The sequence below is a fragment of the Ahaetulla prasina genome, chromosome 2 (genome assembly GCF_028640845.1).
Source record: "Ahaetulla prasina isolate Xishuangbanna chromosome 2, ASM2864084v1, whole genome shotgun sequence".
NCBI classification, from domain to species: Eukaryota; Metazoa; Chordata; class Lepidosauria; order Squamata; family Colubridae; genus Ahaetulla; species Ahaetulla prasina.
Window position 1 is genome coordinate 43,124,715 of NC_080540.1, and position 12,190 is coordinate 43,136,904.

The following is a 12,190-nucleotide window of genomic DNA, read 5'->3' on the forward strand; positions in this document are numbered from 1 at the left end:
AATATGTGTATTCATTGTAAACTAAACAGTATATTTACAAAAGAGATACATTTACATACTTTTCCATGCTTTATCTACAAGTAGCCCTTGACCTATGAGCAGAAACCAAAATTTCTGTTGCTAAGCAAGTTGTTGAGTGAATTTTGCTTCATTTTACAATCTTTCTTGCCACAGTTGTTAAGTGAATCTGGCTTCCCCGTTGACTTTGATTGTCAGAAGGTCGCAAAAGTTGATCACATGACCCCAGGGCAAGCAACCATTATAAATACAGGCCAGTTGCTGCCTGTTGCCAGTGCCAAAGGTCTAAATTTTGATCATGTGACCATGGGGTTGTTGCAACTGTTCTAAGTGCAAAAAATGCTCATAAGTCACTTTTTTTGAGCAATCAGTGAACAAATGGTTGTAAGTCACCTGTATTTCAAATTTTTCAATTTCCAGAGTACAGTGATTTTTTTAAAAAGTAGGGCTTTTACATTAAAAGAGAAGCAGCCTATAAAAATTGTATATGAGTTAAAAAGAAGGCTGTGAAAATATTTACAGATCCCTCACATCCTGGACATTTTTTCCTAGAATGATTTGATTGCTTATTTGTACCCTATGACTGTCATTAAGTGTTGTACCTTACGATTCTTGACCAATGTATCTTGTCTTTACGTATACTGAAAGCATATGCACCAAAGACAAATTCCTTGTGTGTCCAATCACACTTGGCCAATAAATTCTATTCTATTCTATTCTATTCTATCCTATCTTATTCTATTCTATTCTATTCTATTCTATTCTAATAAAGTTTTATAGATTCAGTAATTAATTGGACACTAGTAGTCTTTGAAATTTTCCACCAAATATTTTCCAGCACTGTAGTGGATGGAGAAATTCCCCAATTCAGGGACGGAATAAAGTATCTGGAGGAGTAAGAGTAGCATTTCTATTGAAAAAGCCCACAAAACAGTATTCCCTCATGAGCTTTGGTTAAGATGAATCTGCAGAATAGGATGCCAAGCAGGCTGAAGATCTGAGGAAATATGATTGTGTAATAAAAGACTATGCCTCACACCCAAATGTGCAAGAACCCAGTAGCCTAGCCTTGAGAATTTCTCCAAAACTCTCACCTATAAAAGAATTTTTCACATAAATTTCCTTTCACGAAATTGAATAACAGCTGGTGGGGAAGAAAAAGAAATATGCAGGAGAATTTAATTTCTCTGCCCAGCACTACCTGCGATAAACTAACAGATTCAGTCATTGAATGAATAAAAAGGCCATTTATATGGAAAGCTGAATGAAATAAGAATTAGCTGAAAAGTGAATGAAATCACAAATCAAAAAACCCAGCATCCTGTTTTAAATCCATTAGGCTGCCAGGCAATCTCATTGTGGTATCTAATTAATTAAAAGCGTAACTGTATCACATAGTATTTCATACTTTTTTTTAAAAAAAATGGCCTGAGTAGTAGCCATCTGTATTTCATGCTGAATGTGGTGTGAGATATAAAGAATAAGACATTCATATAGTTTTGTGAATTACAAATAAACTTGCCCCAATACATTCACTCACATATATAGTATGCTATTTTGTAAATGTTGGGTTCTTCATTACTGAATAATATATGAAGCCCCAAAAGGATTTAGGGGAAAATTACCAAAATATTTTCCAGCACTGTAGTGGATGGAGAAATTCCCCAATTCAGGGACGGAATAAAGTATCTGGAGGAGTAAGAGTAGCATTTCTATTGAAAAAGCCCACAAAACAGTATTCCCTCATGAGCTTTGGTTAAGATGAATCTGCAGAATAGGATGCCAAGCAGGCTGAAGATCTGAGGAAATATGATTGTGTAATGAAAGACTATGCCTCACACCCAAATGTGCAAGAACCCAGTAGCCTAGCCTTGAGAATTTCTCCAAAACTCTCACCTATAAAAGAATTTTTCACATAAATTTCCTTTCACGAAATTGAATAACAGCTGGTGGGGAAGAAAAAGAAATATGCAGGAGAATTTAATTTCTCTGCCCAGCACTACCTGCGATAAACTAACAGATTCAGTCATTGAATGAATAAAAAGGCCATTTATATGGAAAGCTGAATGAAATAAGAATTAGCTGAAAAGTGAATGAAATCACAAATCAAAAAACCCAGCATCCTGTTTTAAATCCATTAGGCTGCCAGGCAATCTCATTGTGGTATCTAATTAATTAAAAGCGTAACTGTATCACATAGTATTTCATACTTTTTTTAAAAAAAAATGGCCTGAGTAGTAGCCATCTGTATTTCATGCTGAATGTGGTGTGAGATATAAAGAATAAGACATTCATATAGTTTTGTGAATTACAAATAAACTTGCTCCAATACATTCACTCACATATATAGTATGCTATTTTGTAAATGTTGGGTTCTTCATTACTGAATAATATATGAAGCCCCAAAAGGATTTAGGGGAAAATTACCAAAATATTTTCCTATTTAAAAAAATGGGGGGAATTTAAAGTTAAAGGTGGAACTCATAATATAACACAGTATTTATCTAAAGAAAACAGAAGACGAGAAATGTTGGTAGACTTGGATCAAATAAAAGAAGTGGGTTGAAAGTATAGAACTATAGAAGGGCCAATATTCAGTTAACCAGAAAAGTTATGGGACGAGCTACCTAATGAAAAGAGTAATTAAATAATTGATTATAACCATATCAAGAGAAAGTTGATGGTTTTTGTTCTACAGCTGCTAAACTCAGCCCAGTGGGAGAAGAAATATTATATGTTGTTCTTCAGTTCTAAAAACATAAATGTAAGAGCCATTCTTCTGGATGAGACTGAAGGAGATAATTAAGGTATGGCTTGTGAGCAATCAATATGCCTAGAGATACTTTAGTGCCTGTTTGGCTCCATATCACAGCTGATAATTTAATTAAAAATGGAAAATTTGCTTGCTGCACAGGAATGCTTAGGTCTATAGAATGATCCATATTTGAAAAATGCCTTTGGGGTCCACAGAACCTCCATTAGCATTCACAGAAAATAAAATGAGAGGAAGCTACAGGCCCGGGCTTTATTTGCAAAATGAATGTCCGCTCAGAAAAAAGACTAAGCTAAATTGGGGTGAGCTCAATCTCATCAAATTATTTCTAACTATCCAGGAGATGCTTCCAGGATGAAATGGGATAACTCAGCATGGCCAGCTCAGCACAGTCAGCTTTGCACCGCCAAGTCACCTCCGCCAACACACAGTTGCCAGGTTTTTGCAGGACAAGTGAACACAGTCAATTTGCTATGGAGACAAATCTCTATGGGTGGTCCATAGCGACAGCAGCGGTGTTCGTGTGAAAATGGGATGCACCCCACCTCCTCCACCTCCCCAATGCCTGCCTCCCTCACCACCACCACCCACTAATGGCCCAAGCACCACTGCTGTTGAATGCCATGCGGCAGTGGCGGGGAGTGTGAAAACGGGAAGTCCTCAGCCAACACCGCTGCTCTGCACTCCCCCCACCCACCCGCTTGCCCTCCTGGCTCTCCCTCCTGCTGTCCGTGGGGAGTTGTCCTGTGTTAATTGGCTGTGTTCAGTTGTCCTACGTTGACTTGGCAGCAGTGAGTTGGCAGAGGCAGACTTGGCAATGGCGAGCAGGCCACTCTGAGTTGGCTGCACTGAGTTGTCCTAGATCCTTCCAGGAAGCCCATATACAACATGAAGGCTTTATATTTATTTCTCTCCCTCTCCCCTCAAAAAGCACATTGTTTGCCTAGTTAAATTCCATTACCACAATATCTGGAGAGATTTTTCTGGCCAGGTTCCCTCATCAACTGCCAATTTCCACCATAAAAGCTGCCCCACTTTTGTAAGGATATCTAATTTGCCATAGCCTCACTGGAGGTCTCCATAAAAAACAAGGTGCTCTTAATGTAAAAGTGTTATTAGGGGGTTGTTCTAATTGGATGCTCAGTAATAAAATTATTGAGAGTCATAATCACGGGAATGATTTGAGTTGGAGGTATGATCGATGTTAAGTATTTGATTAAAAATTGGAGTAGATGTTCCTAAAACAAAAAAGTGATGATTATGTATGCAGAGGCACACATCTCTAGAAATAGTTGTATGTTTTAATTGTGTCTTTTTCTGAAAAAGCAGGAAAATAACGGAAAGCCCAGTGATGTTTGTGTATTCTTAAAACAGTTGAATATGCCTAGAGATACTATGGTACAGTTACAGATATGACGCCTCTCATTTAATCTTTTAAACTCAGATCACACCAATTGTTTCTTTGTTCTCTATATCAAGGATGCAAACTAGTCAGAGAGAAAAAGTATTGATTGATCTAGCTGCCCGAGGCAACGAGAATTTAAAAGCAGAGAAGATTCAACAAACTGTGCAGAATAACAGGATTTTTAAAATGTATTTTCCATACTCTCTTGAAAGAAGAGGCTGTTAGCATATCTCTAAAGAGTCCCGTTGATAGACATGGCAAAAGCTCAAAAGATTACATTGCATAGCTCAAGAAATTTCCTCTCCCTGCCAAAAAAAAAACCAACTGTACTGAGTTCTTTTATTTGTTTCACATAGTGGCCTGATGGGTTTTTTTTTCCTCCTAATGGTAGCAATTCCATCACAGCTCAATCTAAAGGCTGAATTGGGTGGAGGTAGGGTGGATTGAGGACACCAATTCAAGAAGAATCTGAAACATTTATTTATTTATTTATTTATTTTTATTTTATTTGTCACAACAGTATATATAAGCATAAGCATGAAATAACTATACAATATATAAGCATATATATAAGCATAAGTATGTAATAACTATATTAATTGGATATAACGAAAGGAAACAATAGGACAGGAATGGTAGGCACGCTTGTGCTCTTATGCACGCCCCTTACAGACCTCTTAGGAATGGGGTGAGGTCAATAGTAGACAGTTTTTGGTTAAAGATTTGGGGATTTTGGGAAGAGACCACAAAGTCAGGTAGTGTGTTCTAAGTATTAACAACTCTGTTACTGAAGTCATATTTTCTGCAATCAAGATTGGAGCGGTTAACATTAAGTTTAAATCTATTGTGTGCTCGTGTATTGCTGCAATTGAAGCTGAAGTAGTCTTCAACAGGAAGGACATTGTAATGGATGATTCTATGAGTTAAACTCAGGTCATGTCGAAGGTGGCGTAGTTCTAAATTTTCTAAACCCAGGATTTCAAGTCTGGTGGTATAAGGTATTTTGTTGTATTCAGAGGAGTGGAGAACTCTTCTTGTAAAATATTTCTGGACACGTTCAATTGTATTGATGTCTGAAATGTGGTACGGATTCCAGACAGACGAGCTGTATTCAAGAATTGGTCTAGCAAATGTTTTATATACTCTGGTTAATAGTATAGTGTTTCTGGAGAAGAAGCTACGCAAAATTAGGTTTACAACTCTTAAAGCCTTTTTTGTGATGTAGTTGCAGTGGGCTTTGGCACTTTGATCATTTGATATGAAAACTCCAAGGTCTTTAACAGGGCTGGGGTCATCTGTAAGGTAATGTCCATCGAGCTTGTATTTAGCATTTAAATTCTTTTTTCTAATGTGTAAGACAGAGCATTTGCTGGTTGAGATTTGGAGTTGCCAAGTTTTTGACCATTCTGACACAAAGTCAAGATCCTTTTGAAGGGTAGCTGTATTGCTGGTAGTGTTAAATATTTTGACATCATCAGCAAAGAGAACACAATTATTTATAATATCGTCACAGAGTTCATTAATGTATAATATGAAGAGTGTTGGTCCAAGAACGCTGCCTTGGGGAACGCCGTTATTGACAGGAACAGGATTTGATAGAGCACTGCCAATTTTGACCACTTGTCTGTTTGACCGGAAAGCTGTTAACCAATTGTGGAGGGGTCCTGAGATTCCGTAGGAATTTAGTTTTAGGAGAAGTTTATCACGTACCACTGAGTCAAAAGCTTTACAGAAGTCTATGTGCAATTTACATAGCTTTGCCTCTATTGCTTTGCCTTGATCAAGATTTGTAGTCCATATGTTTTTGCAGTGAAGAAGTTGTGAATTACATGACAAATTTTTTCTGAAACCAAATTGTTTATTAGAGAGTAGGTTGTTTGTTTCTAGGTGGAGGGTAATGGATTGGTTGGTGATAGATTCCATTACTTTACAGGTGACGCAGCATAGAGAGATTGGTCTGTAATTTTCAACTAGGCTGGAATCTCCTTTTTTGAAGACAGGGATGACCGTGGCTAGTGACCAAAGTTTAGGAAGGGAACTGGTCGTGAAAGCTTTTTCAAAGATTATGCTTAGGGGTTCTGCTATATTAGTGGAAAGCTTTTTTAAGAAGTATGCACATAGTCCATCAGGTCCAATAGATAGATATTATCAAAAGATAGGGATGGTTTCAGAAGACATGTCAGAAGGCAGGCAGATAGGTACAAAGAAGATTCAAAGAAATTGAAGAACAACCAAAGAAACATTGCAATTGCTTAGGAAAGCTTTGTTGTTCAAGCAAACCTTAACAAAAAGATCTTCCTGCCCAGGAGAAAGAATAAATCAGAAACTTGGAAGAGCTGAATGACCTAGTTAGTTACTAAAAAGGACCACTCTGGAGGAAAGCAACACAAAGCATCTTGATATAGACAAAGGCCTGAAATCGGACGGTTAAATTAGGGAACTTCTGGCTACAACTTCCATCAGCAATGGGTAAAACTGTTGTTCAGCCACACCTGGAAAACTAGATGTTTCCTATCCCTGCTTTAAATGGAAATAGCACAGTGGTGGGTTTCACATTTTTTTACTACCGGTTCTGTGGGCGTGGCTTGGTGGGCATGGCAGGAGAAGGTTACTGCAAAATCCCCATTTCCTCCCAATCAGCTGGGACTTGGGAGGCAGAGAATAGATGGGGGCGGGACCAGTGGTGGGATTCAGCCGGTTCGCACCACTTCAGGAGAACCGGTTGTTAATTTTCTGAGCAGTTTGGTGAACTGGTTGTTGGAAGAAATCATTAGGGCAGAGAACCGGTTGTTAAATTATTCGAATCCCACCACTGGGCGGGTCCAGTCAGAATTTTTATTACTGGTTCTCCGAACTACTCAAAATTTCCACTACCGGTTCTCCAGAACTGGTCAGAACCTGCTGAAACCCACCTCTGAAATAGCAAGTCCTACATTGGGATGTAAGGATAGCAGCAGAGGATCCTACTCATCATGAAAACTAATTGTCTCGTGTGGCTTTATTTTCTCTTTAGATTCTCTTTCCAATTTTACTTCTACAGTCCAAGGACAATGGAGCAATTTCAGAGAAGCTACTATAATAATTGTAATGTGTTTGAATTTTAGGAGGGAAATTTGGGTGGGAAAATGCACGTTGCTGATTGGCTGATGCCTCAGCCAGTATACTATTTAAAGAGGGGGTTTTGCCTGTTGGCTTTTGCTGGGATCACAATAAACCAAAGAGCTGTTGTCACTTGTATCGTCTCCTGCCTCTTCATTGCCTGAACTTAACATTGGCGACGAAGGTGGGATATTATTATTTATTTATTTATTTATTTATTATTTAGATTTTTATCCCACCCTTCTCCCGAAGGACTCAGGGCGGTGTACAGCCAGATTTAAAACAATACAATATACAGATTAAAATAACAGTTAAAATAACATATTCTATTTAAGGCAGTGAAACTAGGAAAAGAGCTGAAGGAACAACGTAATTTCAAACCCAGGCAGTATCAAGGGCGGATACATAACGATGTCTAGCTATATGCCGCCAGCGCCATTCGACCCAGTCAAGGAGAAATGGGGGTCGTACATGGCTCGTTTTGAGTGTTTCCTCGAAGCTAACGAGGAACTGCAAGGAGTATCGGATAATCGGAAGCGCGCTTACTTCCTGAGCCACTGTGGGCCAGAAGTCTTCGATACCGCCGAATCGCTGTCGGAACCAACGCCGGTACAGTCGGTGCCATGGCAAACGATACAGACAACACTACGAGCACACTATGCGCCGGTGCCATCGAAGTTTGTACAACGGTTCAAGTTGAGGCAAAGAGTTCAGCGAGAGGGCGAATCGATAAGCGTGTACATGGCCGCATTAAGGAAAGCCGCAAACCACTGTGAGTATAGAGACTTGGAGGACTCTTTATTAGAACAACTCATTTGTGGGGTCAGGGACATCCGACTACAGAGGCGGCGGCTGTCAAAAAGCAACCTAACCCTGGCGATAGCCCTGGATGAGGCCAGGGCACACGAGATGTCCACCAAAGCGGCGGAAACCTTACAAAAAGCCGAACACGCCAAATGCCGCAGCGAAAGCAACGCCAGTCCACAGCGAAGAAATCCAGGCCGAATCGGATGGTGAAGAAGAGGAAGAGGTTTTCCACACCGGGAGGCCGGAGAGAGGCGACCAGGACGAGTGCGTGAGTTGCAGAGGCCAACACCAACGACAGAATTGCAGGTTCAAAGACGCAATTTGTCAGCGGTGTGAAAAGAAAGGACACATAGCTCAGGCCTGCCGAGCCTCTCAACCTTCCCGCCCAAAATTCAAACTGGCCAATCAACAGGGCACCGGATCTGCAAAGCGGCCAGGGATTGGTCAGTTCAAAAAAGGCGCGAAGTTGAATCAGACCACTGTGAGAGTGGGCCATGCATCAACACGGCTAGAAAAGAAAATATTCACCAAGACATACATCGAAGGAGTGCAGTGTAAAATGGAGGTGGATACCGGCTCATCAATCACGATTATGTCTTGGGACACAATCGCAAGGGACCTGCCAGACATCGCGAAACGCCAGCTGCAACCCCAAAAGCTGAGAGTGCAAGACTACCAGGGGAACCGAATCCCTGTTCGAGGAGTCACGTCCGTCAGAGTGAAATATGGACAATTCAAGAAAACCCTGCCGATCACCATCGTAGATGGAAACCTGCCCAGTTTGCTAGGTCTGGACTGGTTCAGAGCCTTGGGCATGGAAGTAACTGGGGTTCACAGAAGCGGAGTCAACCTGAAGGACGAATTGTTGAGAGAATTCAAGGACGTTTTCCAAGACTGCCTGGGCAAGTACGTGGGGACCCCCATTTCATTCAATTTGGACCCCCAGGTGGCTCCCATTAGATTAAAAGCTAGGAGGGTCCCGTTCACCCTCAAACCCAAGATTGACAGGGAACTAGACAAATTAGTAAGCCAGGGAATACTAGTCCCCGTCGACCATGCAAAATGGGAGACACCAATAGTGACCCCAGTCAAACCGGACGGATCAGTCCGGATTTGCGCTGACTATAAGGCAACGCTTAACAAAGCATTGCAAAAGAGTGCTTACCCCGTTCCCGTAGTGCAACATTTGTTGCACTCGTTAGGACAGGGACAGGTTTTTGCCAAACTCGATCTGGCTCAAGCCTACCAACAATTACCAGTTGACGGCAAAATGGCCGAAGCGCAGACGATTGTCACACATCGGGGCGCTTTTAAATGCACTCGACTTCAGTTCGGAGTTAGTGTAGCCCCCGGGTTATTCCAAAACCTAATGGAACGACTCCTACAGGGTCTACCGGGAGTAGTTCCATATTTCGACGATGTACTGGTATCAGCAGAAAACTTGGAAGAATTAGGGGTCAAATTGTGGAAGGTTTTGGGCATTTTCAGGTCTGCGGGGCTTAAGGTTAAACTCAACAAATGCCAGATAGGAGTTGAATCTGTAGAATTCTTGGGTTACCGGATAGATAAGGAAGGCATCCACCCAACTGAGAGCAAAGTGCGAGCCATTAGAAAGGCTCCAATCCCAAAAAACAAAACAGAATTACAAGCAATTTTGGGGCTATGCGGTATTTTTAAAAAATAAGACAACGGTAGCCGAACTGCTACATAAACTGCTAGCGAAAAAATCTGTTTGGACTTGGGGCAGGGTTGAGGCTAAGGCATTTGAAGGCGTTAAGAATCTCTTGTCCAGCGATAGCCTTCTAATTCAGTACAATGGGACGTTGCCACTAGTACTAGTTTGTGATGCATCACCCTACGGGGTAGGGGCTGTCCTCAGCCACAGGTAACCGAACGGTTCAGAAGCCCCTATCGCATATTTTTCCCGCACGATGTCCGCAGGGGCACTCCGGTGCCCCCTAGATCGGTTAAACCCAACATACTCCCCTGATGGGTACCAAAGCACAAAGGGAAGAACCAGAACAATGACAACAGGTGACCCGGTATGGGCACATAACTATAGTGAGGGACCAGCATGGCTAAAGGGAACAATTGTAGGAGTGACGGGCCCAAAGTCATACATAGTGGACATGGGGGATGGCCGAGTGTGGAGACGCCACATAGATCAATTACGAAAAAGAATACAAAACAATCCAGAAATCAAACAGCCAGACCCTGACTACCCAATATTTGAACCAACAGCTAACTCAACCCCGAGGCGATCGGAGGACTTAGCTGAGTCTGAAGAAGTCCAGCGACGCCAACCGGCTCCTCCAGAGGACAGCAGGGACGACTCTGCCAATAATCCAGGGCCGGATGGCCCAGAGGAGGAGCTGGGAGGAACAAACAGTCCCTCCGACCAGCTCGACTCACTCCCAGGGAATGAATTGCGCAGGTCAGAAAGAGTTAGGAGACACCCTGTCTACCTGCGTGACTACGTGGAAAAATAACATGCAAATGTTATGCAAAAAAAAAAAACCTATGTAAATATGGTACAATGTGTTCTGGGAGGGGAGGAGTGTAATGTATTTGAATTTTAGGAGGGAAATTTGGGCAGGAAAATGCACGTTGCTGATTGGCTGATGCCTTAGCCAGTATACTATTTAAAGAGGGGTTTTTGCCTGTTGGCTTTTGCTGGGATCACAATAAACCAAAGAGCTGTTGTCACTTGTATCGTCTCCTGCCTCTTCATTGCCCGAACTTAACAATAATGAGGCATGTAGAAACCAAGCTGTAACAGGAATGATTAAGGAACCAGTATTTAACCTACAGAAGAGAAGCTGAGACCCCTCGCATCCTGGACATTTTTTCCTAGTATGATTTGTTTGCTTATTTGTTCCCCTTGACTATCATTAACTGTTGTACCTTATGATTCTTGACGAATGTATCTTGTCTTTTTATCTACACTGAGAGCAGATGCACCAAAGACAAACTCCTTGTACGTCCAATCACACTTGGCCAATAAATTCTATTCTATTGTATTCTAAACCAGTATTTAACCTACAGAAGAGAAGCTGAGAACAACCTTTGGAAATCTAAACGAGGAAATGGATGAGAACCAAAGGGCTGAAAATCAAGGAAGCAGATTCAGATTAAAAAGGACTTTCCTAATAGTAGGAGCTGTGAATCATTGGAATAGGTTGCCTCTTGAAGTGGAGAACTCCCCCTAATTGGACCTGTTCAGGGAAATTATGAAAAGTTTTAGCAGATCCTGCATTGAGCAGGAGGTTGGATTAGATTATTATTGAAGTCTATATATTAAAATATCCCCAGTTTTGCACTCATGGGGTCATTTTGAATTTTCTGTCTCTGTACGTGAACTAACCAGATTTTTGTCATCTGCAAATGTATCTTCAGACTTTCTTCTTCATTTGTAAAAGAGTTTAATCATTTTGAGTATGGTTTCTCACATTCCTATGAATCCATCTAATGGTGTTATAAAATTCACATTTAGCCAGTTTGCTAATTAAAATCTCTTGGGGAATTTTGTCAAATACAATGATGAAATGAAGAAAAATATATTTCCACTGGTCTAGCAGTCATTCAACTAGTAAATCAATCAAGGAAGGAGATGAGATCAGCTTACCAGGATTTATTTTTAGTAAATCTGTGCTGGTATCTATTAATCACAATATTATTATCAAAGTGAATTTGGATCTTTTAATCAGATGTTCTTGGATCTTTGGTGGTATTGAATACAGACTGTCCAGCACTATCAGACTTGAGATTTAGGATTTCATTTGCTGTATTTGTGGCACTTGACCTATCCCCTAGTTTTTCTCAAAGCTAAGGCATGGATTTTCTGAGAGGTGTCAGCAGGATTCTTTTGTAATTCATCTTGTCTTCCAGATTTTAATTTCCTGATCAATTTTGAATTGCAACCAAAACCCCTCATTTGGCATTGGTATGATTACTACTGCAATGCTCTCTACATGGGGCTCCCCTTGAAGAGCACCCAAAGGCTCCAGTTGGTTCAGAATGCAGCTGCGCAGGTGATAGAGGGAGCCGCTCGTGGCTCCCATGTAACACCACTCTGTGCAAGCTGCACT